The sequence below is a fragment of the Carcharodon carcharias genome, chromosome 20 (genome assembly GCF_017639515.1).
Source record: "Carcharodon carcharias isolate sCarCar2 chromosome 20, sCarCar2.pri, whole genome shotgun sequence".
In the NCBI taxonomy this organism is placed as follows: domain Eukaryota; kingdom Metazoa; phylum Chordata; class Chondrichthyes; order Lamniformes; family Lamnidae; genus Carcharodon; species Carcharodon carcharias.
In genome coordinates this window covers 78,503,763-78,529,879 of record NC_054486.1, presented here as the reverse complement: position 1 = coordinate 78,529,879, position 26,117 = coordinate 78,503,763, and the positions used below count along the sequence as shown (strand labels likewise).

The window sequence follows — 26,117 nt, the reverse complement described above, 5'->3', positions numbered from 1 at the left end:
AATTTAGCTCCCAACTGTTCAAATTCTTTCAGCAGAAGCTCTTTTCCAGTCCTATCAAGGTCATTGGTACCAACATGGATGACGACAACTGGATCCCTCCCCTTCTACTCCAAGTTCCTCTCCAGCCCTGAGGAGATGTCCTTAACCCTGGCACCAGGCAGACAACACAGCCTTCAGGACTTGCGCTCATGGTTGCAGAGAACAATATCTATCCCCCTATTTATACTGTCCCCTACCACGATGACATTCCTATATCCTCCCCCCATTTGAATGACTCCCTGTACCATGATGCCATGGTCAGTTCACTCATCCTCATGTAGTCCCCGCTCTCGTCCACACAGCTTGTACGAACGTCGTAACTGTTGGACAATTGCAAGGGCTGAGGCTCCTTGAACCCTACCCCGGGTCCCCATACCTGCCTCACCTGCAGTCACACCATCCTGTCCCTGATCACAGACCAAATTTGAATTTCCTAATCTGAGGGGTGTGATCATCTACTGGAGCAAAGTGTCCAGGTAGCTTTCCCCCTCCCTGATGTGGCACAATGTCAACAGCTCGGACTCCAACTACTCAACTCGGATCCGAAGTTCCTCAAGCTGCAAACATGTACTACAAATGTGTTCGCTCTGGATCACCTTGGTGTCTAGTAGCACCCACATGCTGCAGCAGCAACACATCACCCACCCTGCCATCGCTATCATATTTTATTTAATTTATTAATTAATTGCTGTAGTATCCCTGTTCTTTCCACTTGAAGAATTCCCTCTTTTTACACTTTATTGTAATTATTTTTTGCACCAGTAAAATATACTTAATAAGCTATTTTTAAGAAAAAAAGAGAAAAATAATTAGAGACCTAACCACAAACTGAAGACCTTACTTTTACTTTAAAGATTAGAAATACTTACCAATCAACTACTTTCCCTGAATTCACATCACGATGTGGTTTGTGACATCACTTTGCTACTGGTCTCATTGCAGGAATGCCTCTCGATCCATGACTTTTATCCTCTCCCACTCACCTCTCACTCAAAATATGCCATTTTGAGTCTTAGGAATAGAATAAACCTTAACCACTTACCAGATACTCACCAATTAAGCAGTTCCTTCTCCTGCAGCAGTGTAAGAATCAATTCCTGGGGGCTGAAAAAGTTTAGGCAAAAGCAACCAGGCGCCTCCTTCGCTTCGCTTAACACCCTGAAGCGCTCAACTCCGGCACTCTGTTGTAAGTCGAACTCAAGTGCTAAGTCACACTAAGTTGACTACTTATGTATGCCTCTAGCACAAAAGGCCTATTTAATCATTTAATGAGGACCCCATTTCAGCTGGTTCATAATTAAGCTGTTCTTTCACTGGAATCCTTGGAAAAACTCTGCTTAAGGCTGGCAACAACAGAATTTAAACTGTAGATTTCAGTTTAATGCCAACTACAAACTACAAACTAAATTAGGTTTGTACAAAATAAAATTTTAGACTTTCTTACCCAATAACTGCATGCATTCAGTCCTGTACCTGTGTGACACCTGAGATGAGATACTCTTTATGGCAGTTTAAGAGAGAATTCATTCACTAAATAAAAAAATAAGGTCAAAAGTTTGTAGGCATTTTGAGAAAATTTCCAGGTTCTGTAGGTCCTAGAGGTTTTTATGAAAGTCTTCATAAATTGAGAGAGACTGAGGGTGCAAGGTGTTCATAGCAGTAAGTTAGTGACAACCTGCATGTGGTCTCCCTGTGTGTGCTAACTCATTGAGAACTTGTCAGCTAATGCCATCAAGAAGAATGTCAAAAGCCCAGAAAGTGACCTCCTGGCTTGAAAAGCATGAAATTACTGAGCATGTCAATCCAAGGTCCCTTTCAGGACTAACCACCCAAGTTAATCAGACTAGCACCCTGCATTTATCAACTCAACATTAAAGTTCTATCTTGGTCGTTGTGTGAGATCTTATTAAGGAAACCCAGAATACAAATGATTGACATTCTTGACCTCCAAGAAACCTACGTACCTGAACCCAACCCATGTTGGGTGCCAATCCATGGATTCCACATGATAGTGTACCAGCACCATGGTATGGTCACATACATCCAGGCTGACCTGATAACCAAAGCTGAAGAAATCCAGCAGGTTGAAATCTCACTGTTTTCCATTATAATGAAAGTGGGCAAGCTGACCATCATGAATTTTTACAAGCTTTTAAGAAGGCATAGCCAACCATCGCCCTACCAACTATTGTCGATCACCCAGCCATCTACATCAGCGATTTCAACAGAGACTTCTACACATGGAGCTACCAAAAAGTAGACCAAGTGGGTGAACAACCAGGAGATTGGGCACTGTCCTCTGATATCCATCCATTTGCCAATGATGCAACCAACCTTTTCTTCTGTGCACTGGCAGAAGGAATATTCACTGAACTTCTGTTTCATGATTGGTGACAGCAAAGAGCAGTCACTCACCTGCTCCCAAAAGATTCTTAAGAACTTTTCCAACTCACAACAATGATGCAACATCATACATGTATGGAATGAGGTGCCAATAAGTTGCCTTGTTGTCAAAACCAAGAAGGAGCTTCCGTAAGGTTTCCCGGCCCACCTTTATGCGCATTGTTGAGAACAGAAGTATCCCACACAGTTAGCCTTTAGACTCCCCACATTCTTAGCTTGACTGACTGTCCCCACCAACAACCACCACCCCCACCCCGCCTCACCATACCCATGATGCCAGGCCCTTCCCTTTTCCATTCTTCTGTGCTTCCAAATCTACTTCTCACCCTCCCTCCTCACCACTGACTCACTTCTGCCAGTCGAGAGCAAACTGGCATTCTCCTGCTCCCCTCTCTTGTGCCATAGAGTTAAACAAACCACTGACCTTAAACACAATTGCACAAAGCCGATTGTTGCACACCATGTTTAAATACAAGTGAAATGGTTACAACAAGATTTTCATGCTCCGTTGATTTTATTTTAAAAAGTAGGATTTTATTTTAAAAAGTGTTATGCTAATGAGTATTCATGGCATACAAACGTATTTTAAGTACGAACCCACCACAGGACAGCTGCTGACTTTATACCTGTATCTTAACCCGCTGTCGGGAAATCAAAATTTTGCACCCTGCCTAATTCAGTTGCCCCACATGTCACGATTTCTGTTCTTGCGAGCTCCATAAAATCCATGCCCCCTCTGGCCCCCCTCCCACCTCCCCCCAACCACTACATACTAGTCTTCCAAATTAAGATCATTTCTCACTACTGTACTGATCTCACCTTTTATTAACAGAGCTACCCCACCTCATTTTCCTTTCCTCCTGTCTTTCTAAAATGTTAAATATCCTTGAATATTCAAGTCCCAGCCTTTGTCATCTTGGAGCCATGTCTCTGTTATGGCTATCATATCATCCTCATTTATTTCTATTCACCCATTTTGTTCCAAATGCTGCGACCATCCAGATAAAAAGCTTTTAATTCTGTCTTTTTACCAATTTTCCCTACTCTGGCCTTACTTGTCAGTGTACTCTTATGACCATGGAACATATCACATCAACCTGTCCATTAAGATCTGTTGTGGGAGGCACCTGATTTCTCCACTTGACATCTCAGGAACTGTCAAAAGGATAGTCAAACTAGACATCACATTATAAACTATTCCTATCAAATGAAAGTGGTGATAGTGTTCATAACCTGGGTTTCTGAGCTAAAAAAAAAGTCAACAGAGTTGATTTATAGTATTAGGCAATTAGGTAAATTGGCTAAAAGAAGCCATTGAAGAAAGAAAAACATAATGACAACTTACTACAGAAATATTCCTAAGATGATCCTAGAGCCTTGCTGAAGACAGGGACGCTGGTTGACTACTCAAGGAGAGATTATGTTTTACCATGTTACCAAGTGAAGCTTTTAACCATGGAGATCCAACAGTGATACATCAAATATAGGCTGTGAACTGAAAATCATTAAGCCTACTGTAATTTTAGACATCAAATATAGCTCTATTATATTGTCACTAATTTAAACCCAGTCCATGCTGAGACTGTGAAACTTAACATTAAATTACCGTTGTGCTTATGGGGCAGAATTTTCCATTCGGCATGCGGGCGTGTGCCCAACACGTCGGAACATTAAATGACACTCGATGATGTCGGGCGTGCGTCCCGACGTCATCGCAAAGTTGCACGGTGTTTCATTCAGTGGGCACGCACAGGAGTCATCCACAAGCGGGATAACATTTCCTAAAGGTTTTACAAATTAAATGAAAACTTCCTTTGAAAAATAAAAACATGTCCCATCTCATATGACAGATGTGAGGGGACATGTTCCATTAAATTTTTAATGTATTTATTCTTTAAAAAAAGAGCTTAAAATCCCTGAGGCAGCTCCGTGTGCATGCACGAAAAAGCGCTGGACCCGACTCTCCCTCCTCATCCAGCCCACACAGGTAATGCTCTGCACTGCCATTCACCATCCACGCTGGGCGGGCCTTAAGTGGCCCACCCGCGCAAAATTGCGGTGTGGAGCCGATTGCAGGTGGCGGTCGGCTTCCCGAATGCCCCTGCCCGCTCTCACTGAGCCCACCCAACGAATGGAAAATCCTGCCCATGGTGATTTGGATTCTACCAATTTCTATTAAGGATCACCTTACTTTTACTTACAACCTACTTTTGCAATTAATCTTGCAATTGGGTTAATAGTATCCTTGCAAATGTAACTAAATGAAATTGTGTAAATAATGCATCCATGGCCACTTCTTGTGGTGATGCCTGTAGCAAGTAAGAGTTAAATTGCATTTGATTCGGTGCTGTGCTGCTGCTGCTTGTCAATAATTGATTCCTCTTCCACAAAGTTTTATTGGAAATTCCGAGTCAAGCCAACTCAGGCATCATGTTTAACATCCTAGACATAAAATGAAAGATCCTGATCCAATACTCTGAGTTTTGAAGATGCACTGAAGTATATACTTGGTGAAGATTGGGGAGAAAGATTCCTTTGAGGTTCTTCCACTGATGTTGGATACTTATTCAGAATTTTTCATGACAACACTTGTGACACTTTGGGAATATTGCATGGGATTACTGTTCTTCTATCCTGCACCAATAAATTATTAATTAGTTGATTGATGAAAGATAAACTATAATGTTTTCTGTGGAAAATAATTATTTATGGAGCGGAAAAGGATTTTCTGTTTTGGGAATGGGGCAATTGGTTTTATACACTACAGGAGCATAGTTCAATAGCTTTCAATAAAAGGCACAGGAATCACAATGTGTGATTAGCCTCATGCCTTTTGCATCCAATTCCCACTCTCTTAAAGAAAAGTTGAAGCGTAACTGAAGGCAGCAGGAGCTAACCCTCAAGGTACAAGCAGGCTTCACATATCCTTACCCCGATGGAGATGGTGGTTGCCATCACTCGAGTGGCCACGAATGAGGCTGTGGCCAGCAGCACGGTTGAAGACGTTGAAGATGATGGTATTTCCCCTACCTAATCCTCCTTCTCACATCCCACTTCTCCCTCATACCCACAGTCTCTTCTGATTGACAAGCTGCTGCTGGTGAAAGCATCACCTCCCCTCACCACAACCCTACCCATGACCGGAATTTTACAGCCCTGTCACAGCGGGGAGGGGGTCAGTTATAGTCATAGTCATAGAGTCATACAGTCATACAGCACAGAAAAAGGCCCTTCAGCCCATCGAGTCTGCATCGATCAAACAAGTACCTAACTATTCTAATCCCATTTTTCAGCACTAGGCCCATAGCTTTGTATGCCAAGGCATTGCAAGAGCACATCCAAATATTTCTTAAATGTTATGAGGGTTTCTGCCTCTATCACCCTTTAAGGCAGTGAGTTCCAGATTCCCACCACCCTCTGAGTGAAAAAATTCTTCCTCACATCCCCTCTAAACCTCCTGCCGCTTATCTTAAATTTATGCCCCCTGGTTATTGATCCCTTCACCAAGTGGAAAAGTTCCTTCCTGTCTACCCTATCTATGCCCTTTATAATTTTATACACCTCAATCATGCACTCCCTCAATCTCCTCTGCTCCAGGGAAAATAACCCCAGTCTATCTAATCTCTCCTCATAAGTAAAATTCTCCAGCCCGGGCAAGATGCTGGTAAATCTCCTCTGCAGGCCATAAAATGTGGTGAGTCATTCTAGACTCCATTGATTTCGGCGGGACCGTAAAATCCCACTGACGTAAAATTCCAGCCCTTGTTTCTTTCTCCTTTCAGATGGCCAAGAACTGAAACCTGGTGGCTAGAAGAGCAAAGAGTGGAAGAGCAGAAAGAGAGTGTTGAAGAAAAAAACACCATCACTTACTCTCACAGTCACAACCACCCGCTTAGATAATGACACAGAGTACACTCAAGTGGCTAGCTTGGAGTAAATATCTGCATGAAGGCAGAGTGGTAAACAAAGATAGCGGAGGCGTCAGCTCACCAGAGGGTGAGATCGCACACTGGTTCTGCTGCAGAGGACTCAGATGAGCACTTCTGTAGGCTGATGATAACATACAATGAAATGTTTGGTGCATTGGGGGGCAGTCCTGTGAGGAAGCTACCTATGTGAAATGTTAAGGAACATGGAAGGAGTTGACACCAACTGGACACAGGGCTTTGCGTGCAGCAGTGAGAACAACGTTTCCATCATGGAAGTGGTGGGCAAGTCCATTAGCATACTTGTAACCTAACCATGATGCAGGGTCTGAAGGCTATGTTTCAGCTTCTATTGCAGCACAAGCAGAATTCACTCAAAGTGTGGGTGCTGTTGTGAAAGTTCAGACTTCTGTAGTGCAAGGTCAGCTTGCTACCAAGAAAGCTTAGACTGCTTCCATGAGAGGTTGCAGGTGCTAGGGCTCAAAGGGACTTATCTGCCCTTCAACAGATTGCTAGGATTGCTGGGTGCCACCCTGGTGGGGGAGTGGCAGTGACTCCTGAAGCATGAACCTGCTGTCCTCTCTCTCAGGAAGACAGACTTCATCCTCCTACCCCTGCCATTCCACCAGTCTCCTCGCTGTGGCCTGTCAGTCAGCCAGCCCAGACTGCTGCTACTCATGCCAAAATGGTACAATCCAAAGTCTGGCCCTCTTGGGCCCAGATCTGCTCAGGGTCATCCTGCGAGGCCATTTGATATCCCCTCCACCTAACAGCTTTCCATCAGCCATGTTGCAGCCTCTGTAGCTCACCACCTTGGGGTGGTGGAAAGGCTTGTGTGCTTTGACAATCCCTTGAGTATTGCCTCCAGGAGCTCCTTGCTCCTGATAGGGCCATCCATGGCAGCATGGTCGAGTGGAGATGCCAGACAAGGTGCAGCCCAGTAAATCCTCACCAGCAGAACAGGGAACAAAGGCTATGCATCTCACCAGCTGCAAAGGGGGAAGAAGGCTGCAAAGGCAAAGTGGTCCCGGTCATCGTGGTTTGACGCATCAGCGTAATCTGACTAAAACATCAAGATCATGTGGACAATGATGCCCAAGGTCTCCACATTAAACAAAGTCACGCACAGACTTCTACCAGTGCCCATTTGTCAAGTCCTGTGGCAATACAGAATTAGCAATGGGGACAGGGCTGTGAGCCTGGTAGTCCCTCGTCAAGAATCTGCAAACAGGCAATGTATGCATGAATGTATTCACCTCTCTTGGAATACATAGCCTTAGTGATATCCCTTAAGTGGACTGCAAATTGAGCGATGTTGCAAATAGCATCTGCTCCAATATGGAAGGAACATGATAACAAGGGCAATAAATGCTGGTCTAGCCAATGATGCCCACACCCCATCAACGAATACATTTTAGAAAATATAGCATAGTTTTAACGACGTATAGTTTTATAACCATGGTCACCTTCACAGCCATTGGCATTGTTGCTCTTGTCCTGCTTTGAGGTTGAGGCTGTGGCTTACAGAAGTGCAGACATCTGACACATTGGACTGGATTTTCAATCCCTCATGGGGAAGAAGGCGGGTGTGGGTGTGGCCATGGTTTGAAAATTGCACTTCCAGTTGGTGTGTCAGCTTTCTGATACATCTGTGACATGCTGCCATTTTCAAAGGGAGAGCAGGATGAGAGGTGCCGGCAACCCACACGCTTCCAATTAACTTGCTGTTAAGCTCGTTGAAGAATGTTTTAACGGGCTATCTCTATAGGATAGAGAGTATCAAATTTTCAAAGATAAGAACAGGAAGAGCGGATGGCCTGGGGCATGCTAATGCACAGCTGTCAGAATCAAATCGAGGAGCTATTATTGATGGCGGCTGCTAATCTAAAATCCTGAAAAAAAAAGGAGAGTGAAACTGAGGTGCTCATGTGGTGGACGAATGTGGGCATCGCTCGAGCAGAGTGGATTAAATACCTGATGATTGAATATTTGGGCACTTTTTTGGACCATGAGGCTGCTAACCCTCTGCTCTCCTGTTTGTTCCATTCTTCCAGGCAACAGCAAGCCTGGTCATGGGTGTTAGCTGACTTTGTAAACCACCCTCCAGAAACAGGTTCTGCCTCCAGGCAGCACTGGGTGCTGACAATCATCTACCAGACTCACCTCTGGCCCAATTAGGGCCTTGGCATACACATTTTTTACTGCATCACGTGTGCCTGTAGTCATGATTCAGAAATTCCCGACGCTTATTTGAAAATCCAGCCCACTATTTCTCACTAGAAGGTTCACATAGGAGAATTGCTCCATGAGCACCCTGAGCAGAAATGGTCTTTAGCCTTGAGCTCTTCCACCCACCAACCACCCCCCCCACCCCCCACCCACTCCCCTCCTTTTTCATTTATTCATTCACAGGATGGGGCCTTCACTGGCTGGGCCAGCATTTTGTTGCCCTTGAGAAAGTGGTGGTGAGCTGCCTTCTTGACCAGCTGCAGTCCCTGTGGTGTAGGTATACCCACAATGCTGTTAAGAAGGGAGTTCCAGGATTTTGACCCAGTGACAGTGCGGGAACAGCCATATAGTTCCAAGTTAGAATGGTGAGTGGCTTGGCAGGGAGGTGGTGAATGGAGAGTGGCTTGGGTGGTGTTCCCATGTGTCTACTGCCCTTGTCTTCTAGATGGTAGTGGTCATGTGTTTGGAAAATGCTGTTTAAGGAACTTCTTCCAGCTGCTTGCCCTTCTCTGTGTTGCCTCTGCTCATTCTCCATGTCATGCTGTAGTCCAAAGGGAATGTAGACTACTGCATCAGGAGCCAATAATTTGTGCAGAGAAGTGCACTAAAAGCACCAAGGGCACCATCTTGGAGCCAAAACAGCACTCAAAAAACTGGGAGCATAGGAGACAAATGTAGCGACCTACAAATCTCAGGTATTTTTGATTTGAAAGGTGAATGTAGGAAGGTGATTTTCACCCAGCAAGATCCCACAAACTTCAAAGAGATAAATAGCCAGATAATCTGCTTTGGTGAAATAAAAGCTGAAAATGCTAGAAGTACTCAGCAGCTCAGGCAGCATCTGTGGAGGGAAGAAGATTTAATGTTTCAGGTCAATGAGCTTTCATCAGATTGTTTTTAGTGATGTTGGTTGAGTGATAAATAGTTGTCAGGATATCAGGATAGCTCACCTTCTCTTCTTCAAATATTGCAATAGGATTTTTTTATGCCTACCCCAGTTTCAATTCTAATTAGTAAGATGGCACCTCTAAAAGTGCAGCATTGAAATGTCAGCCTAGATTTGGTACTCCTGTGACCCATGTGGAGCCTAAACTCATGGCTTTCTGACTCAGAGCTGAATGGTGCTACTGAGTCATAGAGAAGGCGCTGTAGGATATGGAAATTGGTTCCAATTCAAAGTCATTCAAAGTGAAATAATTATAAATTGAAATATATTTCCCAAATTGTTTTTAAATAAGATATATCAAACATAAATGTGGTGCAAAACAAGCAATGTGCTTAAAATATATCACCCTGCACTAAAAGTATGATTTTCTTTTACCATAAAACAAATGGTTGCAAGTTGTAAATAGATGTTTGTGTATAGAAAACTCCAAATCCTGGAGCCCATATTAAATCCACATCAGACTTTAAAGAACTGAAGTTTATTTCCTCAGTGGAGAGTGCCATCTGGAACTTTACTTCTGGTTCTTATTGTCTGGCATGCTGTGCAGTATCGTTTGCCACATGCACAGCAAGGCAAGATTAGAGAATTGGCAAGGACTAAAATTTATTCTTGAATCATGTTCAGGTTTAACATTTGGGGAGAAACACATTTTCTCTGTCATAATTGTTGAATGTATAGGTATTGGAAAATTATTAATATGTTCAGAATGATCTTTACGTGCACAGTTTGATAGCTGTTGTGGGGTGTTGGTTACTCCTTGGTAGGTTTGATGAAGTCTTGTAGTCTTTAGCAGGTTAACTGTAAGCCTTTACTAACTACTAGAACTGTTAACAAATATACGGTAAAGGGCAGAAGCTAAGAGCTGTGTCCATGTGGCCCTGTCCAACACCACACTGACGCCACACTTACGTCACTGTGTGGGTGGATCAGTACTCAGTCCTCTATATGTGCCACACCCTTATACTACAGTGGCCATAGGTTACAATAGCCTCAATAAAGGAGGCTCTAGTGGGTTCAAGGAAAGTTGTAGTGGAAGAGAATGTTGCAAATTCAGTCTGAGTGGAAAGTCTGATGCATTGACTTTCCATACTTGAAAATATAAGGGTAGAAATTGGTTATTTTAGCACCTATTAAACAACATTAAAAAAGCACCATGGATGTCTAAACATTGTCCAATTTGAAACTGCATTGATGCGTTTTCTAGGTCTTTGGTGTGGATGCTTAAAAAAGGCATTAGACCCCTTGCATATGCTGAGAGATCCAGCATCTGTCTAAGGACCCTTTCCACAGCTGCCAAGAGCTCAGGTTTTCTGCACTATAACGCAGCCTAGCCAATAGCCACTGGCTACTGGATGTGAATTGTTCTTTTAAAATGCTGCGGAGCCAGGAAGAGCAAGAGTAGCTCTCAGGAATACATATGGACGTACAAATTATGAGCAGGAGTAGGCCTTTCGGCCCCTCAAGCCTGGTCCTCCTGCAACGCAGTATTCCTGATGCCCATTGACGGTTACAATCAGACACTCGACTGTTGTCCTCCTACAACCCCAATAACCAGGACTTGTGTAAGACTCACTGCCAGTGAGGCAGGTGAGCTTAAGTCGTTCTTGCACTTCTGAGAAGTATCAAAAGTTAAAAAAGAAAGGAAATTAAGCAGTTAATGATAATGATAATGGATCATCTTTTCTTCCTGATAATTAATTCAACTGATAATTCTTGTTCAATTAATATTAGCTACAACTTCTTACTTAAACTGAAAATGACCTAGTGGAACATTTATTACTTAAAGTCCACATAGGCCATCGTTAAAACACCAAGTTGATGCAGGGTACCTTAATAAAGCATCAAGGGTCACAAGGAATCACTCCTCCGTTTCATCTACATATGCATGCTTCCAAAGGCCACTTGCCCAAGAGAAGAATGAAATTTTGGGTCAGGTATTGGGTTACAAGTTTGGCTCCTTGACACCTACACAAGTGCCATTTGTGTCCAGAGTGGCTGAGGTGCATATGCACACAATTTTGAAACAGGCCATGCCGAATGCCATTTTGGTAAAGGTCACGCCAGAGGTGTCGTTTACTCATGGCAGAAACAGGCATTAGCCAATTAACATCTGCAGAGATGAGGTCCACGGCCCAAAATCCTGGGCAGTAGGAAGAAAGTTCAGGAGCTAGAGATAGAAACACTTTACAGTTCTATTTTGAAATAAGAATAGCATTTACATAAGGAGACAGGAATGAGAGAAAGCACATTTTGTCCTTCCAGCCATTGACATCATTAATAAACACGTTCAGGCTGTTGTCCTCACACCATTTCCATTGCCAATTTGTCTTGATATCAATCTTGCATCTTCCAATTCAAGTTGAACTAGGAAACTGTCCATTCAGGTTATCCAAAAAATTTCTACACAAGAAAACAGTATTTCTTTTTGCTCAGTCTAGTGATGCTATACTCTTGCTCTCTCCCCCTCTCTCTCTTTCTGCCTCACTATAGTGATGTATTCTCTCTCCCTCTGCTCTGTCAGGTGAAGCTGTCGTCTCTCTCTCTCTCTCTCTCTCTTTCTACCTTTCTCTTTTTCGGCCCACTCTAGTGATGGACTCTCTCCCCCCTCTCTCTGCTCAGTGTGGTGATCCTGTCATCACTCTCTCTTTATCTCTTTGTCTCTCTCTTTTTCTGCTCACTCTAGTGATGGACTCTCTACCTCTCTCTCTCTCTCTGCTCAATCTGGTGATGCAGTACTCTCTTTCTCTATCTCTCTGTCTCTGTCTCTTTCTGCTCACTCTATTGATGGACTCTGTCTCCCTCTCTGCTCAGCCTAGTGATGCTGTATTCTCCATCTTTTTTTCTGTCACTGAAGCACTGATGCATTGGTGGTCATCTTCCAAAATTCTATAGACTCTGGAGAAGTTCCTACAGATTGGAGGATGGCAAATGTAACCCCACTATTTAAAAAGGAGGGAGAGAAAGAACAGATAATTACAGACCAGTTAGCCTAACATCAGTAGTGGGGAAAATGCTAGAGTCTATTATAAAAGAAGTGGTAACAGAACACTTTGAAAGCATTAATGGGATTAGACAAAGTCAGCATGGGGTTATGAAAGGGAAATCATGCTTAACTAATCTACTGGAGTTTTGTAGAGAGAATATAGTGGAATAGATAAGGGAGAACTAGTGGATGTGGTGTATTTGGATTTGAAGAAGGTTTTTGATAAGGTCCCACATAAGAGGCTAATGGACAAAATTAAAGCACATGGATGAGATTGAGGGTAAAATACTGGCATGGATTGAGAATTGGTTGACAGACCGGAAACAGAGAGTGGGAATAAATGGGTCTTTTTCCGGGTGGCAGGCAGTGACTAATGGTGTACCGCAGGGATCAGTGCTTGGGCTCCAGCTATTCATGATATGTATACATTACTTGGATGAGGGAACCAAATGAAATATTTCCAAGTTTGCTGATGACACAAAACTGGTTGGGGTTGTGAGTTGTGAGGAGGATGCAAGGAGGCTTCAGAGTGATTTAGACAAGTTGTGTGTGTGGGCAAACAAATGGCAGTTGCATTATAACATGGATAAATGTGAAGTTATATGCTTCGGTGTGAAGGACAGAAAGGCAGAGTATTATTTAAATAGTGATATATTAGGATATGTGGATATACAAACAGATCTGGGTGTCCTTGTACACCAGTTAATGAAAGTAAATAAACAGATGCAGCAAGCAATTAGGAAGGCAAATGGTATGTTGGCCTTCATTGCAAAAGGATTTGAGCTCAAAAGTATGGATGTCTTACTGCAGTTATACAGGGCCATGGTGAGACCACACCTGAAGTATTGCATGCAGTTTTGGTCTCCCTACCTAAGAAAGGATATACTTGCCATAAAGGGAGTGCAATAAAGGTTCAGTAGGCTGATTCCAGGGACGGCAGGACTGTCGTATGAGGAGAGATTGGTTCGACTGGGCTTGTATTCACTAGAGTTTAGAAGAATGAGAGGGGATCTGATTAAAACATATAACATTCTAACAGGGCAAACAAACTGGATGCAGGGAGGATGTTTCCCCTGGTTGGGGAGTCTAGAACCAGGGGCCACAGTCTCAGGATACAGGGCAGGCCATTTAGGACTGAGATAAGGAAAATTTTCTTCGCTCAGAGGGTGGTCAACCCATGGAATTCTCTACCACAGAAGGCTGTGGAGACCAGGTCACTGAGTATATCCAAGGAAGAAATTAATAAATTTTTGGATATTAGGGGCATCAAGGGGTATGGAGAGAAAGTGGGAATATGGCATAGAGATAGAGGATCAGCCATGATCATATTGAATGGCAGGGCAGGCTCGAAGGGCCGAATGGCCTACTCCTGCTCCTAGTTTCTATGTTTCTATCACACCACATCTTCTGTCAGAAGTATTAAAGAGGCACAAATAATATAGTAATGAAGTCAACATTGATTCCAAAAGGGAAAATCTTGCTTAACCAATGATATTGAATTTTTTGAGGAAGTAATAGAGACAGTAGACAATGGTAATATGTTAGGTGTAATCCATCTGGATTTTCAAAAAGGTGCCCCGTAATTGACTAATGAATAAGATCAGGGAATGCGGAGTCAGGGAACAAGTGGCAGACTGGATTGTGAGCTGGCTTGAAGACAGAAAGCAGAGAGTGGGAGTAAAGAGTGATTATTCAAAGTGGCAGAAGGTGGAATGTGGTGTTCCTCAAGGATTATTGCTGTTCACAATTTACAGCGATGATTTAGACTTTGGAATCAACAACACAATTTCTAAATTTACAGGTGACACCAAATTATGGGGATTAGTCAATACTGCGTAGAACTGCAAGAAATTACAGGAGGACATTCATAAACTTGCAGAATGGAAAAATAATTAACAAATGAAGTTCAATGCAGATAAATGTGAGGTGCGTTTTGGTAGGAAGAATAGGGAGGTCACCTATTACTCGGAAGGTGCAAGTCTAAGTAGGGTAGAGGAACAATTGGATCTTAAATTAAAAATATGCCAATCATTAAAAGGTCTGCCACAGGTTAGCAATGCCAAGCAAAAAACAAAGCAAGCACTCGGATTTATTTCTTGAGAGATGGAATTGAAAAATAAAGAAGTTATGATAAACCAGTATTGAACCTTGGTTGGACCACACTGAGGGAGGAATCAACCCAGATTTGCACTAATTACAGTAGTGGGCGGGAAAAAGAACGTTATACCCACTGGTGGGTTTTCGCATTGTATCATCCCAATCCCGCCTCACTAATCTGCATTTCTGGGAAACGTGCCTTTTCACTGGCAGGTGGTCTCTGATTCGCCTGCCACGCCATCACTTCACTGCTTCCTCACACCAGGCACCATATTTAAAGTGCAGCTGCACGCACATCTCCCAGTGTTCCCAGCCCGAAAGGCAAGAAAACTGCAGCCCCCACAGCCCCCTCATCCACCCCCCCTTACTCACACACACACACCACCACCACTACCCACCCCCCACCCCCCACCACCCGCCACCTCCCCCACTGCCAGATTAGTGATGCATCCCTGGGATGCCTTCTGGACACTGCTGGAGCCCGCTGAAAAATCCTCTACCCCCACTCTGGCCACAGGAGGCCCACCAGTCTCATAGGGGACATAGCGGCACTGGAGAGGGTACAGAGAAGATTCACAAGAATGATATCAGAAAATGTGGGAACACAGATCAAGAAAGGCTGGGTATCTTTTCTCTTGCCAAAGAAGGCTGGGGGGGTGACTTCATAGTTATTTAAAAATTCTGAAAGGTTTAGATTGAGTAAATGGTCTCTTTTTTGTTGCAGAGAGAATGTTTACAGAGTGGATACAGAAATGGCATTACCAGAAACCACAGAGAGTCACCAAGAAATCCACCAGACAGGAAATCCATGAAATTAGGTATAACTCCAATTTTTCATCATGCACCCCCCTACTCACACACACACACCACCACCACCACCTACAGCCACCACCACCACCCCGCCCCAACACCACCGCCCCCCCCCACCACCCCCTGCCTCCCCCACCGCCGGATCAGTGATGCATCCCTGAGATGCCTTCTGGACACTGCTTCATCATGCCAGTATTGCTGCCAATGTCTTCAATGGAGGGTAAAATTTAACTGGGTTAAGATCTAAGATGTACGCAATACTATTCGTTTCCCAAGGGGTGGATTAGGTTAAATTTCAACCTTCCCATAATTGTCCTTCTTAACACATTGCACAGCCAACTCCTTCCCAATTCTGAAGGGTCCTTTAACAAGGGGAGATTGCCTGAATATTTACAATCCTGCTAGAAGGCTAGTTTAATTTCCCAGTAGTTCTTCTTCACTTTCCTTTGCCCATCATAATAGTGTTTCCAGCAGTTGCCATGAATATATCACAGTAAGCTATTGCATGCAACACTACAAATAACTGCTCATCTTTAGTAAGCATTCTGCACCCTCTGGTGTTCTTCCATGTGTCGGTAAACATATCAGTCATACAAAGAGGATTGCTAAAACAATAATGTGGGTACTTTGTTTGAAGGTGAAACAACATATACATACTATGTTAACTTGGATGTTACGTAGACATCTGACCTCTATAGCTGCTACTATATTCTGTGTACAGAGTCATAGGTTTATACATTGCTTCCTGTCTCAAGATGGGTAGTAACTGACTGCAGTTTAAGATATGCCTCATTAAACCTACATGTACATAACATCACAACACACCCCTTTTTACATGAACAGCCATAATAAAATCAATTTTTGGGTGAAATGTTTTTTGATTTAAAAGACCACAGAGAAATGAACATCAAATTAAGATGCCAGACAAGGACAAGCCAACTACACACACACACACACACATACACACATACACACAGACACCACTTCTGTTCCCATGTTGGAGCTAACTCCCACATGATTCTAATTAAAATTTAAAGTGCCATTGGTGGGCACAGGAGACACAAGTGATCATGGAGTGGGGGATAAGCTTTATTGTTGGTGAAATCCAATACAGCTGTCAATACTGCAATGTAAGAAATAGTACTTTTCAGAATATTCTAGAATTCTTAAAGAATTAGCAGTCACAGTATGAGACCACCTGGTAGAAGGCTGCTTCTCTTCTCTCTCTGGAAAAGTATATAAACAGTCACTGGAAATGTCAAATTCTCCTGGTTCAGGCTTCCATGTTGACATTCCTAACTCGCAACAATGGTATTGTGTCCCCTCTAATCTATACAAGTGTCTAGTAAAGACTGCAAAATGGCTCCCAGCGTGAGGTAAACTAAAAGATAACCTTGAGCTGAAGTGATAAACAATTGGGGGAGGTTAACCCCTGACACCATGGTTACCTGTCATATATTCATTAGTCAGAAGTGTTTGGGCAAGTTATTGACAGAAGGTAAACAAGCAGCCCCTGAAAAGAAAGTATATTAACATGTCCTTGAAAGCAGGGGGCAGTCCTTGTCAGGCAGCTGCCTTCTTCAGATGGAGGAAGAGCAGGCAAGATGAGAAGATGAAGGAAGACTTGGAAGAAGGAGATTTTCTAAACATTTCAACTAAAGAGCAGAAGGCTGTCACAACAAGCTACAGAGATCAACACTCACTCTGTGACCCCTATCACTATGTCCTCTGGGATCAATAAACAACTCATGGTTTTCCTATCCACTTAGCTCATGCATTATATCCAAACTGTTGCTTGTTAAACTTAATAAGTGACCTTAAAATCACTTATGATTTCTCCAGCGCTTATTTCGGATGGTCAGTGACTTCCGATCTGAAAACTTACAGCAGGTATGGGTGGGCTATAAAAGAGCCTCCTGGACAAACTGAGAGGCTCTGCATCGCAGCCACAACCATCCTACTCAATTATATTTTTTTTTATTCATGGGATGTGCATGTCACTGGCTAGGCTTGCATTTATTGCCCATTCCCTACTTGCCCTCGAGAAATTGGTAGTGAGCTGCCTTCTTGAACCGTTGCAGTCCATATGGTATAGATACACTCACAGTGCTGTTAGGGAGGGAGTTCCAGGATTTTGACTCAGCGACAGTAAAGGAACAGCAATGTATTTCCAATCAGGATGGTGAGTGGCTTGGAGGGGAACTTGCAGGTGGTGGTGTTCCCATATGTCTGCTTCCCTTGTCCTTCTAGATGGTAGTGGTTGTGGGCTTGGAAGGTGCTGTCGAAGGAGCCTTGGTGAATTCCTGCAGTGCATCTTGTAGATGGTACACACTGCTGTTCCTGTGCGCCGGTGGTGGAGGGAGTGAATGTTTGTGGTTGTGGTGCCAATCAAGTGGTACCCAAATGATTCTAATTAAAATTAAAATTTGTCCTGGATGGTGCCATGCTTCTTTGAGTGTTGTCAAATGAAGTGTATTCCATCACACTCCTGGCTTGTGCCTTGAAAATGGTGGGCAGGCTTTGGGGAGCCAGGAGGTGAGTTACTCGCCACAGGATTCCTAGCCTCTGACCTGCTCCTGTAGACACAGTATTTATATGACTAGTCCAGTTCAGTTTCTGGTCAATGGTAACCCCCAGGATGTTGATTGTGGGGGATTCAGTGATGGTGATGCCATTGAATGTCAAGGGGCAATGGTTAGATTCTCTCTTGTTGGAGATGGTCATTACCTGGCACTTGTGTGACATGAATGTAACTTACCACTTGTTACCCCAAGCCTGAATATTGTCCAGGTTTTGTTGGATTTGGACATGGACTGCTTCAGTGTCTGAGGAGTTGCAAATAATGCTGAACATTCTGCAATCAGCAGTAAACATCCCATCTTCCTGTGTGCTCGGTATGACTCCAACCAGCGGAGAGTTTTGCCCCTGATTCCCATTGACTCCAGTTTTGCTAGTGCTCCTTGATGCCACACTCAGTCAAATGCTGACTTGATGTCAAGGGCAGCCACTCTCACCTCACCTCTGGAGTTCAGCTTTTTTGTCCATATTTGAACCAAGACTGTAATGAGGTCAGGAGCTGAGTGGCCCTGGCAGAACCCAAACTGAACATCAATGGTTATTGCTAAGCAAGTGCCACTTGTTAGCGCTGCTGCTGACCATAATAAACTTGGAATGCAGGGCTAGTTTCTAGAAACAGCAAGCTTCATTTACAGACTCATGATGAGGCTACATGCTTGTCCCAAGACCAAGGCTAAAAAGCTCCGCCCCTAGAGACTCCCCGCATCTATTGCTGATTCGTCTACAGTAGCATGATCCCATTATAGTGAGAAATGGTTCAACTTACAATTATTACATTTCCCCCCCCACTTTAATTTTGTTTTACTCTCTTATTTACAAAAACATCTTAACCCATATTATATGCAACAATATACAGTTCGTGCCATTATAAATTTAGCCTTTGAGGAGGTTTTCGGATTCGAATATAGTGACACAACTCTACCACTGGAGGTTCTTCTATTGGATCCACTTGCACAGGAACTGCAGTTTCAGGGACATCCCGAGACAATGGTGGTTCAGAATTATTCACTTCAACAGAGACATCAGGTATGTGTATTCTTTGTTGATCTGGCACCTCAGGTGTCGAAGTTTTGGCTTTGATTAACTGGTTGTTGGAGGGTTTCTCGGCTTCTGATGTGATCCACATGTTTCCTAATAATCCTGTTTTCCACTTCTACCTGATATGATAAAGATCCTGTTTCAGAGACGATTGTACCAGGAACCCATCTCGGTCCAGAAATTTCGTACAAAAACTGTCTCTCCCACAGTAAACTCTCGACCTTTACTGTGAACATAATGATTCACTTTCTAACTACTCTGGTTTTTCTCCACTTTCCCCTCTAAATTAGGGAATACTAAACTCAATCTTGTATGAAGTCGGCGCTTCAATAGCAATTCTGAAGGTGTTAAACCAATGGTCACGTGAGGAGTAGTGCAATAGCTGAACAGAAATCTTGGTTGGGAATTTTCGTGCCCACCAGTGTTGGGCATGTTCAGTGCCTTGAGCAGACAATATGGCGCAATCAGTTTCACAACAGTGTGAAGCCAGTTTGTGACCGTCCACTCAGCCCACCAATGGCAGGCCGTGTTTCCCGCCAGTGGATGTCAGGAGCCTCATTGTAATACATCAGCATATCATTATAAGGCCAGCCCGCTGGATTCATCTCCCACCTCCTCCAGCCGGATTGTCCACCCAACAGCACATAACGACTTGCACCTGCCGGGCTGCATTTCGCTCAGGACTTCAAGTTTTGTTTGCCTACCTTGCTTCAGTCAGCACTCACAGTCATCAGCGGCAGGCTTCATAGCACCACATCACTTTTAGGGGGCTCATGGATAGGTCTCTATCTACCCAGTCAGACATATGTGGCTGGTTTTTCAATGGCTGCAGGGCAAGGTCTTGCTTGGGGAAGGGGGAAAAGTGGCCCCAGGCAAGGAAAGAGGCTGCTGGATGAGAGCTGTACTGAGGAAGGAAGGAGTCCGAGCGTGTGTGGGAGGGGTACATGTTGACCTGTGCCAGTGGCCTCAAAATGGTGAGGGCTGAGGAGGCAGTCTCCAGAAGAGATGAGACCAGATGGACATGTGAGGGTTTTTTTGTGAGAATAGTTGGTGATGTCCCTTGAGCTGGCAGAGAGTGAGATGTCAGTGAATGTATAATGGGCTTGAGTGATGAAATGGTTGCCGTACCCTGGCTGCACAGATGAGGTCATTCATCTTCTATCTGCATTAGATGGTCTGCCTCTTCTGTGCAGCATTGGTACTGATCACCCCTGCCTTTGCCTACCAAGCCAGAGTGATAATGAACCCGCCCCTCCTGCAGCCAGTGCAGGGGGAGAGGACATCACAGTAGGCCTCCACGATGTCCAAAAGGCGCTCAAGGGCTGCAGTTGCCTTGCCTTTCGGGGCCATGTCTTTGCTGCAGTCCTGGGCTGAAAGCACTGAGCAAGGCTGTACTTTAAATGTGGTGCCTGGCATGATGAAGCAGCGAGGTGATAGCTTGACAGATGAATCAGAGTCTGCCCGTCATGGAAACAGCGTGTTTCCCAGGAATGCATAAATAACATGATAGGTTTGGGATGATATGGCGTGAAAACCCGCCATTGCGGCAGGGGGGTAAAACGATGTTTAACCTGCTCGCTACCGCACTTTGTCCAAATCTCGGACAATTCCACCCCTTGAAATTCATGTTTCTAACATTCCCTCTGATAGTTTCTTCATGCCTGTTTTAAAGGTTTGTACTGCTCTTTCTACTAACCCATTGGACGAGGGATGATACGATGCTGTTCTGATGTGTTTAATTTCATTTAGATTCACGAATCTTTGGAATTTTGTGCTAGTGACACAATATCTTCAGGTAAACCATGAACGCTGAAGCACTGGTGCAGTTTTTCAATGTAAATGATCTCACTTCAAACACATCCATCCACTTTGAATGTGCATCGATAATCACAAGAAACATGATACCTAAAAATGGACATACATAGTCTATATGTAATCTAACTCAGGGTCAACCAGGCCACTCCCACAGATATAATGGAGCTGAAATGGGCAACTTCTGCTTTTGCCAGCACTGGAGACAGTGTTTCACCATTTTTTTCTATATCACTGTCTATTCCTGGCCACCAGATATAGCTTTGTGCGAGCATCTTCATTTTCGAAATGCCAGGATGCACACTATGAAGTTCTTCCAATAATGGTTTCCTTCCTTGCACAGGGATAATGACTCTTGCTGCCCACAACAAGATACCAGCTTGACAACTCAGTTCAGATCTACTTGCAAAGAATAGTTTTAATTCTTCAGAGACTTGTGTATTTAACCATCCTTGCAATACCTGTTCACGAGCTCCTGATTTGTCCAATTCTTTATCTGTCTCGCACAGACTGGTGAGGAGTCCAGGAAATTCAACACAAGTACTACATCTTGAGGTACTGGAATATGTGTAATTCAATCTGGCAAAGGAAGACGACTGAGGAGTCTGCATTTGCTATATGCACACCCAGACGATGCATAAAAGTATACTCATATGTCAACAAAATTAAAGCCCATCTTTGAATTCTAGCAGAGGCCATTGGTGGGATTGCCTTATCTTCACTAAACAAACCTAACAGTGGCCTGTGATCTGACACTATAATGAAGTGTCAACCGTGCAAATATTGATGGAAATTTTTCACTCCAAATACGATCGATAAGCCTTCTTTTTCAATTTGCGAATATCTTTCCTTGGCTGCAGAAAGGGTTATGGATACACATCCTATTGGTCTTTCAGATCCATCCTCCATCCTATGTGACAATACGGCTCCCACTCTGTCGGGAGATGCATCATAAGTGAGCATCAATTCTTTAGGCCGGTCATTGTGCACTAGCAGACATGAAGAGTGTCAAAGCTTCTTGACTTTTATTAAGGCTTCCTCATGCTGTACCTTCCAGGACCATCTGTGGTTCTTCTTCAATAATAGGTGTAAAGGGACTAATACTGTAGATAGACCAGGCAAGAATCGACCTTAATAGTTTACCATGCCCAAAAAAGACTTGAGCTCGGTGACATTGGTCGGAGAGGGTGCTTCCTTGATTGCCCTGACTTTCTTCTCAACTGGATGCAATGCTTGGGCATCTACTCGATGACCCAAATACATAATTTCCTTTGCTTGGAAAGTGCATTTTTCTTTTTTTGAATGAACACCAGCCTCTAAAAATCTCTTCAGAACCTCTTCCAGGTTTGCCATATGTTCTGCTTCCATGGATCCTGTGATCAGGACGTCATCCAGGTATACTATAACTCGGTGAAGTCCTTGCAGTAAACTTTCCATGGTTCTTTGGAAAATCGCACAGATAACACACCAAAGGGTAGGCGTGTATGTTGGTACAGGCCCTTGTGCATGTTTATGGTGACATAAATTCTTGACGCGTTGTCCAGCCCAAGTTGTCAAGATGCATGGATCTTGTCCAGTTTAGTGTAGGATCTTCCTCCTGCAAGTTTATTTTACAGACCTTCAATCCTCGGGATTAGATATTTGTCTAATTTTGCAGCCTTGTTCACAGTTAATTTATAATCTCTGCAGATGTGAATGGTTTGGTCTGGTTTCATCACAGGGACTATGGGTGCTGCCCATTCTGAAAATTGGACTGGCTGGATTATTCCTAACTTCTCAAAACCACTAATTCCACATCTATCTTTCCTCTTCAAGCATAAGGCACAGGTCTTGCCTTAAAAAATCGGGATCTTGCTTCAGAATCCACGTATATTTTAGCTTGTAGACCTTTTATTTTTCCCAACTCATCTCGGAATACTCCGTCATGCTTTTTCAGCAACTCTGGAATTCCTCCTGTCCTGACCTGAAAAATTTCTGACCAGTTTAGTTTAATTTCTTTCAACCAATCAAGGCCCAGAAGGCTAGGCCCTTGTCCTGTTGCAACAATTACTGGCAGCTGAGCTGTTTGTTGCCTGTGTGATACAGGTGCAGAGATGATGCCTTTCGTCTGTATTGCTTCTCCTGTATATGTTTTTCACTTAACAGCAGTTTTCTACAAACTCAATGGCCGGATACCTTCCTTCTCTGAGGTATTAAAAGATGTGTTCTCCCACACATGCTTCTGTGTCAACTTCCATGAACAGAGGCTTTCCATTTACTTGAAGTGTAACAGTGATTGGTTCAGTTTTCCTGGCCTTCAGGTTGTGCTGGGTATAAACATCAGCCTTAGTACCTTCTGGTTCATGTATGTTGTGCACTTCATTTAACTTGACCTGCTGTCTGAATGACTGTCTTAATCTAGTCCTGCACTGTTTAACAACATGCCCTTTTATGTGGCAGTAGTGGCATTCTGCCTCTTTAAATCTACAGACTTCATACGCATGATTTCCCCCACAGCAGTAACACTTTAACTTCTGGGTTACAGGTGAGCTGCTTCCAGCATTTCTTTTAGTTTTACTAGTGATAGGGACTATGTCCCACTTCACTGTAGCCTCCCTGATCTTTGCGCCATGCCCAGTGGCAGGTTCCCGCCCTAGCTGCAAAATGGTGTCATGTTGCACATTCTGCCGAGCCTGTGAGTCCCTCTCTGCACTCTCCATTACTCATGCTATATCCATGACACGCTTCAGGTCTATCTCAACTTCTGCAAGCAAATGGCACTGAATGGCATCATCGTTTATGCTGCAAACAAAACGATCTCGCAAAATGTTATTTTAAGTATCACAAAAGTCATAATGCTCCAGTAACTGTTTTAACTTAGTGATGAACGTTGTGATTGACTCACCAGGGGCCATTACTCGAGAATCTTTGCATGATCATTGAGGGTTTAAGCTGAAAATGTCCTTCCACAAGGTCTACTAACTCGGTGGAGGATCTGGAATTTGGTGCGTTCGGAGCCATCAAGGTACAGATTATGTTGCAGGTTTTGCTCCCACAGACACTTAGGAGAATTGCCGTCTGTTTCTCCTCCTCCATTATTTCATTAGCTACAAAGTAGAAACCTAGTTACTCTATGTATTGACTCCAGTCCTCGACAGATGAGTCGTACGGGTTAATTCTGCCAAAGAGAGGCATTGTTGGTGAGTATGCTTGTTTTCTCTCTTCCCTTAAAAAATCGAAATACTCACAGTCGCGAGGCAAGGTGCTTTGTCGGCACTATTTATCCTTGTTGCCAATTGTAATAAACTTGGAGTGCAAGGCTGGTTTCTTGTAAGAAACAGTAAACTTTATTTACAGAAAACAGGCCATTTGGCCCTTCTAGTCTGTGCCAAAATATTATTCCACTAGTCCCATTGACCTGCACCTAGTCCATAACCCTCTCTGTAAGAAATGGTTTATCTTACAATTAGTACAATGATCCCTTCCATCACTTTACTGACGATTAGGAATGGACTGATGGGGCAGTAACTGGCCAAGTTGTATTTGTCCTGCTTTTTATGTATAGGACATCCCTGAGCAATTTCCCACATTGCCAGATAGATGCCAGTGTTGTAGCTATACTGGAAAAGCTTGGCTAGGGGCACGGTAAGTTGTGGAGCACAAGTCTTCAGTACTATTGCTGCAATATTGTCAGGACCAATAGTTTTTGCACTATCCTGTGTCATCAGCTGTTTCTTGCTAACGTGTGGAGTGAATTGAATTGGTTGGAGACTGGCATCTGTGATGCTCAGGACCTCTGGAGATTGTTGAAAATGCTTCAGCTTTATGTTTTGCACTGATGTGATGGGCTGCCCTATCATTGAGGATGGGGATATTTGTGGAGCTTCCTCCTCCAGTTAGTTATCAATTGTCCACCACCATTCATGATAGAATGTGGCAGGACTGTAGCGCTTAGATCTGATCTGTTGGTTGTGGGATCATTTAGCTCTGCCTAAGTAATTTCTGTAATTTTCTAGTATAACAAATCATGACCCTCACCCCCATCTCAAGCTTCTCCCCCCAAACACTCCCTACCTTATTATTGTTTCCTGTTATTCACTACCCCACATCATATCCAAGCCCCCTAATGGCTGAGGCTAGACAGAGACTGGCCCCACAGGTTAGCGATGCCTTCCTGTAGGTTCTCCTCCAGGCGGCCAGGGAAAGGTGGGAGATGCTCATTTCCACAGATGGCAACAGAAGGTGATCCTGCCTGGGGAAGTTAGATCCTGCACCATCCCTACAGGGCTTTGAGTTCACTTACAGCATTTAAATAATCCCTGCTGAGAGTGATCTCAGACAATGTTATGTAGGGAGGGCCAGCTGAGTCTGCAAGTTCAGCCGTGTCCACAGACTGACGAGTACAACACTGGACACTAATGTGAACATTCAATAAAAAGTGTGAACACAAACAAACAACCTGTCTGGATAGCTGCCCACCCACAAGTATAAATTAATTGATATATGCAAAAGAGACCCTTTGTTGAGATGCGACCCTGGCACTTAACCTGGTGAATTGGAGTGGGTCACTGACCCATTTTCTGCGATGGATCTAAGTTCTTGTATGAACCCCATTGTTGCTTACCCACTTTGCGACATCTCTCCAGGCTGCCTTCAGTCTTTTCTTGATAACGCGTGGAGTGAATCAAACTTCTTGTTGATGGCGGGCTGATAGACATATGCCCGAGTGCGACAGAGATGTTGCCGGAATCAGTATTCATTAGTGAGTGTTTGTGACAAAGCTACACTCCCTTTGCTCTTCGAGATGGTAGAAGAGGCAGGTTCAGGGTAGGTCTGCCAGGGAGGCTGGCAAGGGTTGGTCTGCAACCCAGGCACGCAGTGGAATTCCATTGATGGATCCATGGTCATGTAGGTGCCTCACACTTGGGCAAATCTGGTGTATGTTAAGTTGCCCCTGGTATCCCGTGCACTTCTTTCAATGGTCCTGGCATCCAGTAAAGGTTCATGCACATTCATAGCCTCCTTCTCAGGCACTTCCAATTCACCCTCAACTAAGGAGGAGTGCTGCTCCACCCACTTGTCCTGTTACAATGGTTCTCTACATTTCATGGCCACATTGGGCAGCAGATAGCAGACCACAACTGTTTGTGACACTTCCTGTAGTGCATACTGCAAAGTCCCTCCTGCCACTGAAGGCAGTGGGAGCACATTTTCAGCAAGCCAATATTTGTTCAATGATGGCTCTGGTGAAGGTGTGAGCTGTATTGTAGTGTTTTTC

At 43.8% G+C, this 26,117-nt stretch overlaps 1 pseudogene; it reads right to left on the bottom strand.

Annotated features, from left to right (window-relative positions):
* Positions 1-20,701: 20,701 nt before the first annotated feature.
* On the bottom strand, positions 20,702-25,557 carry LOC121292350 (annotated as a pseudogene).
* Positions 25,558-26,117: the final 560 nt, after the last annotated feature.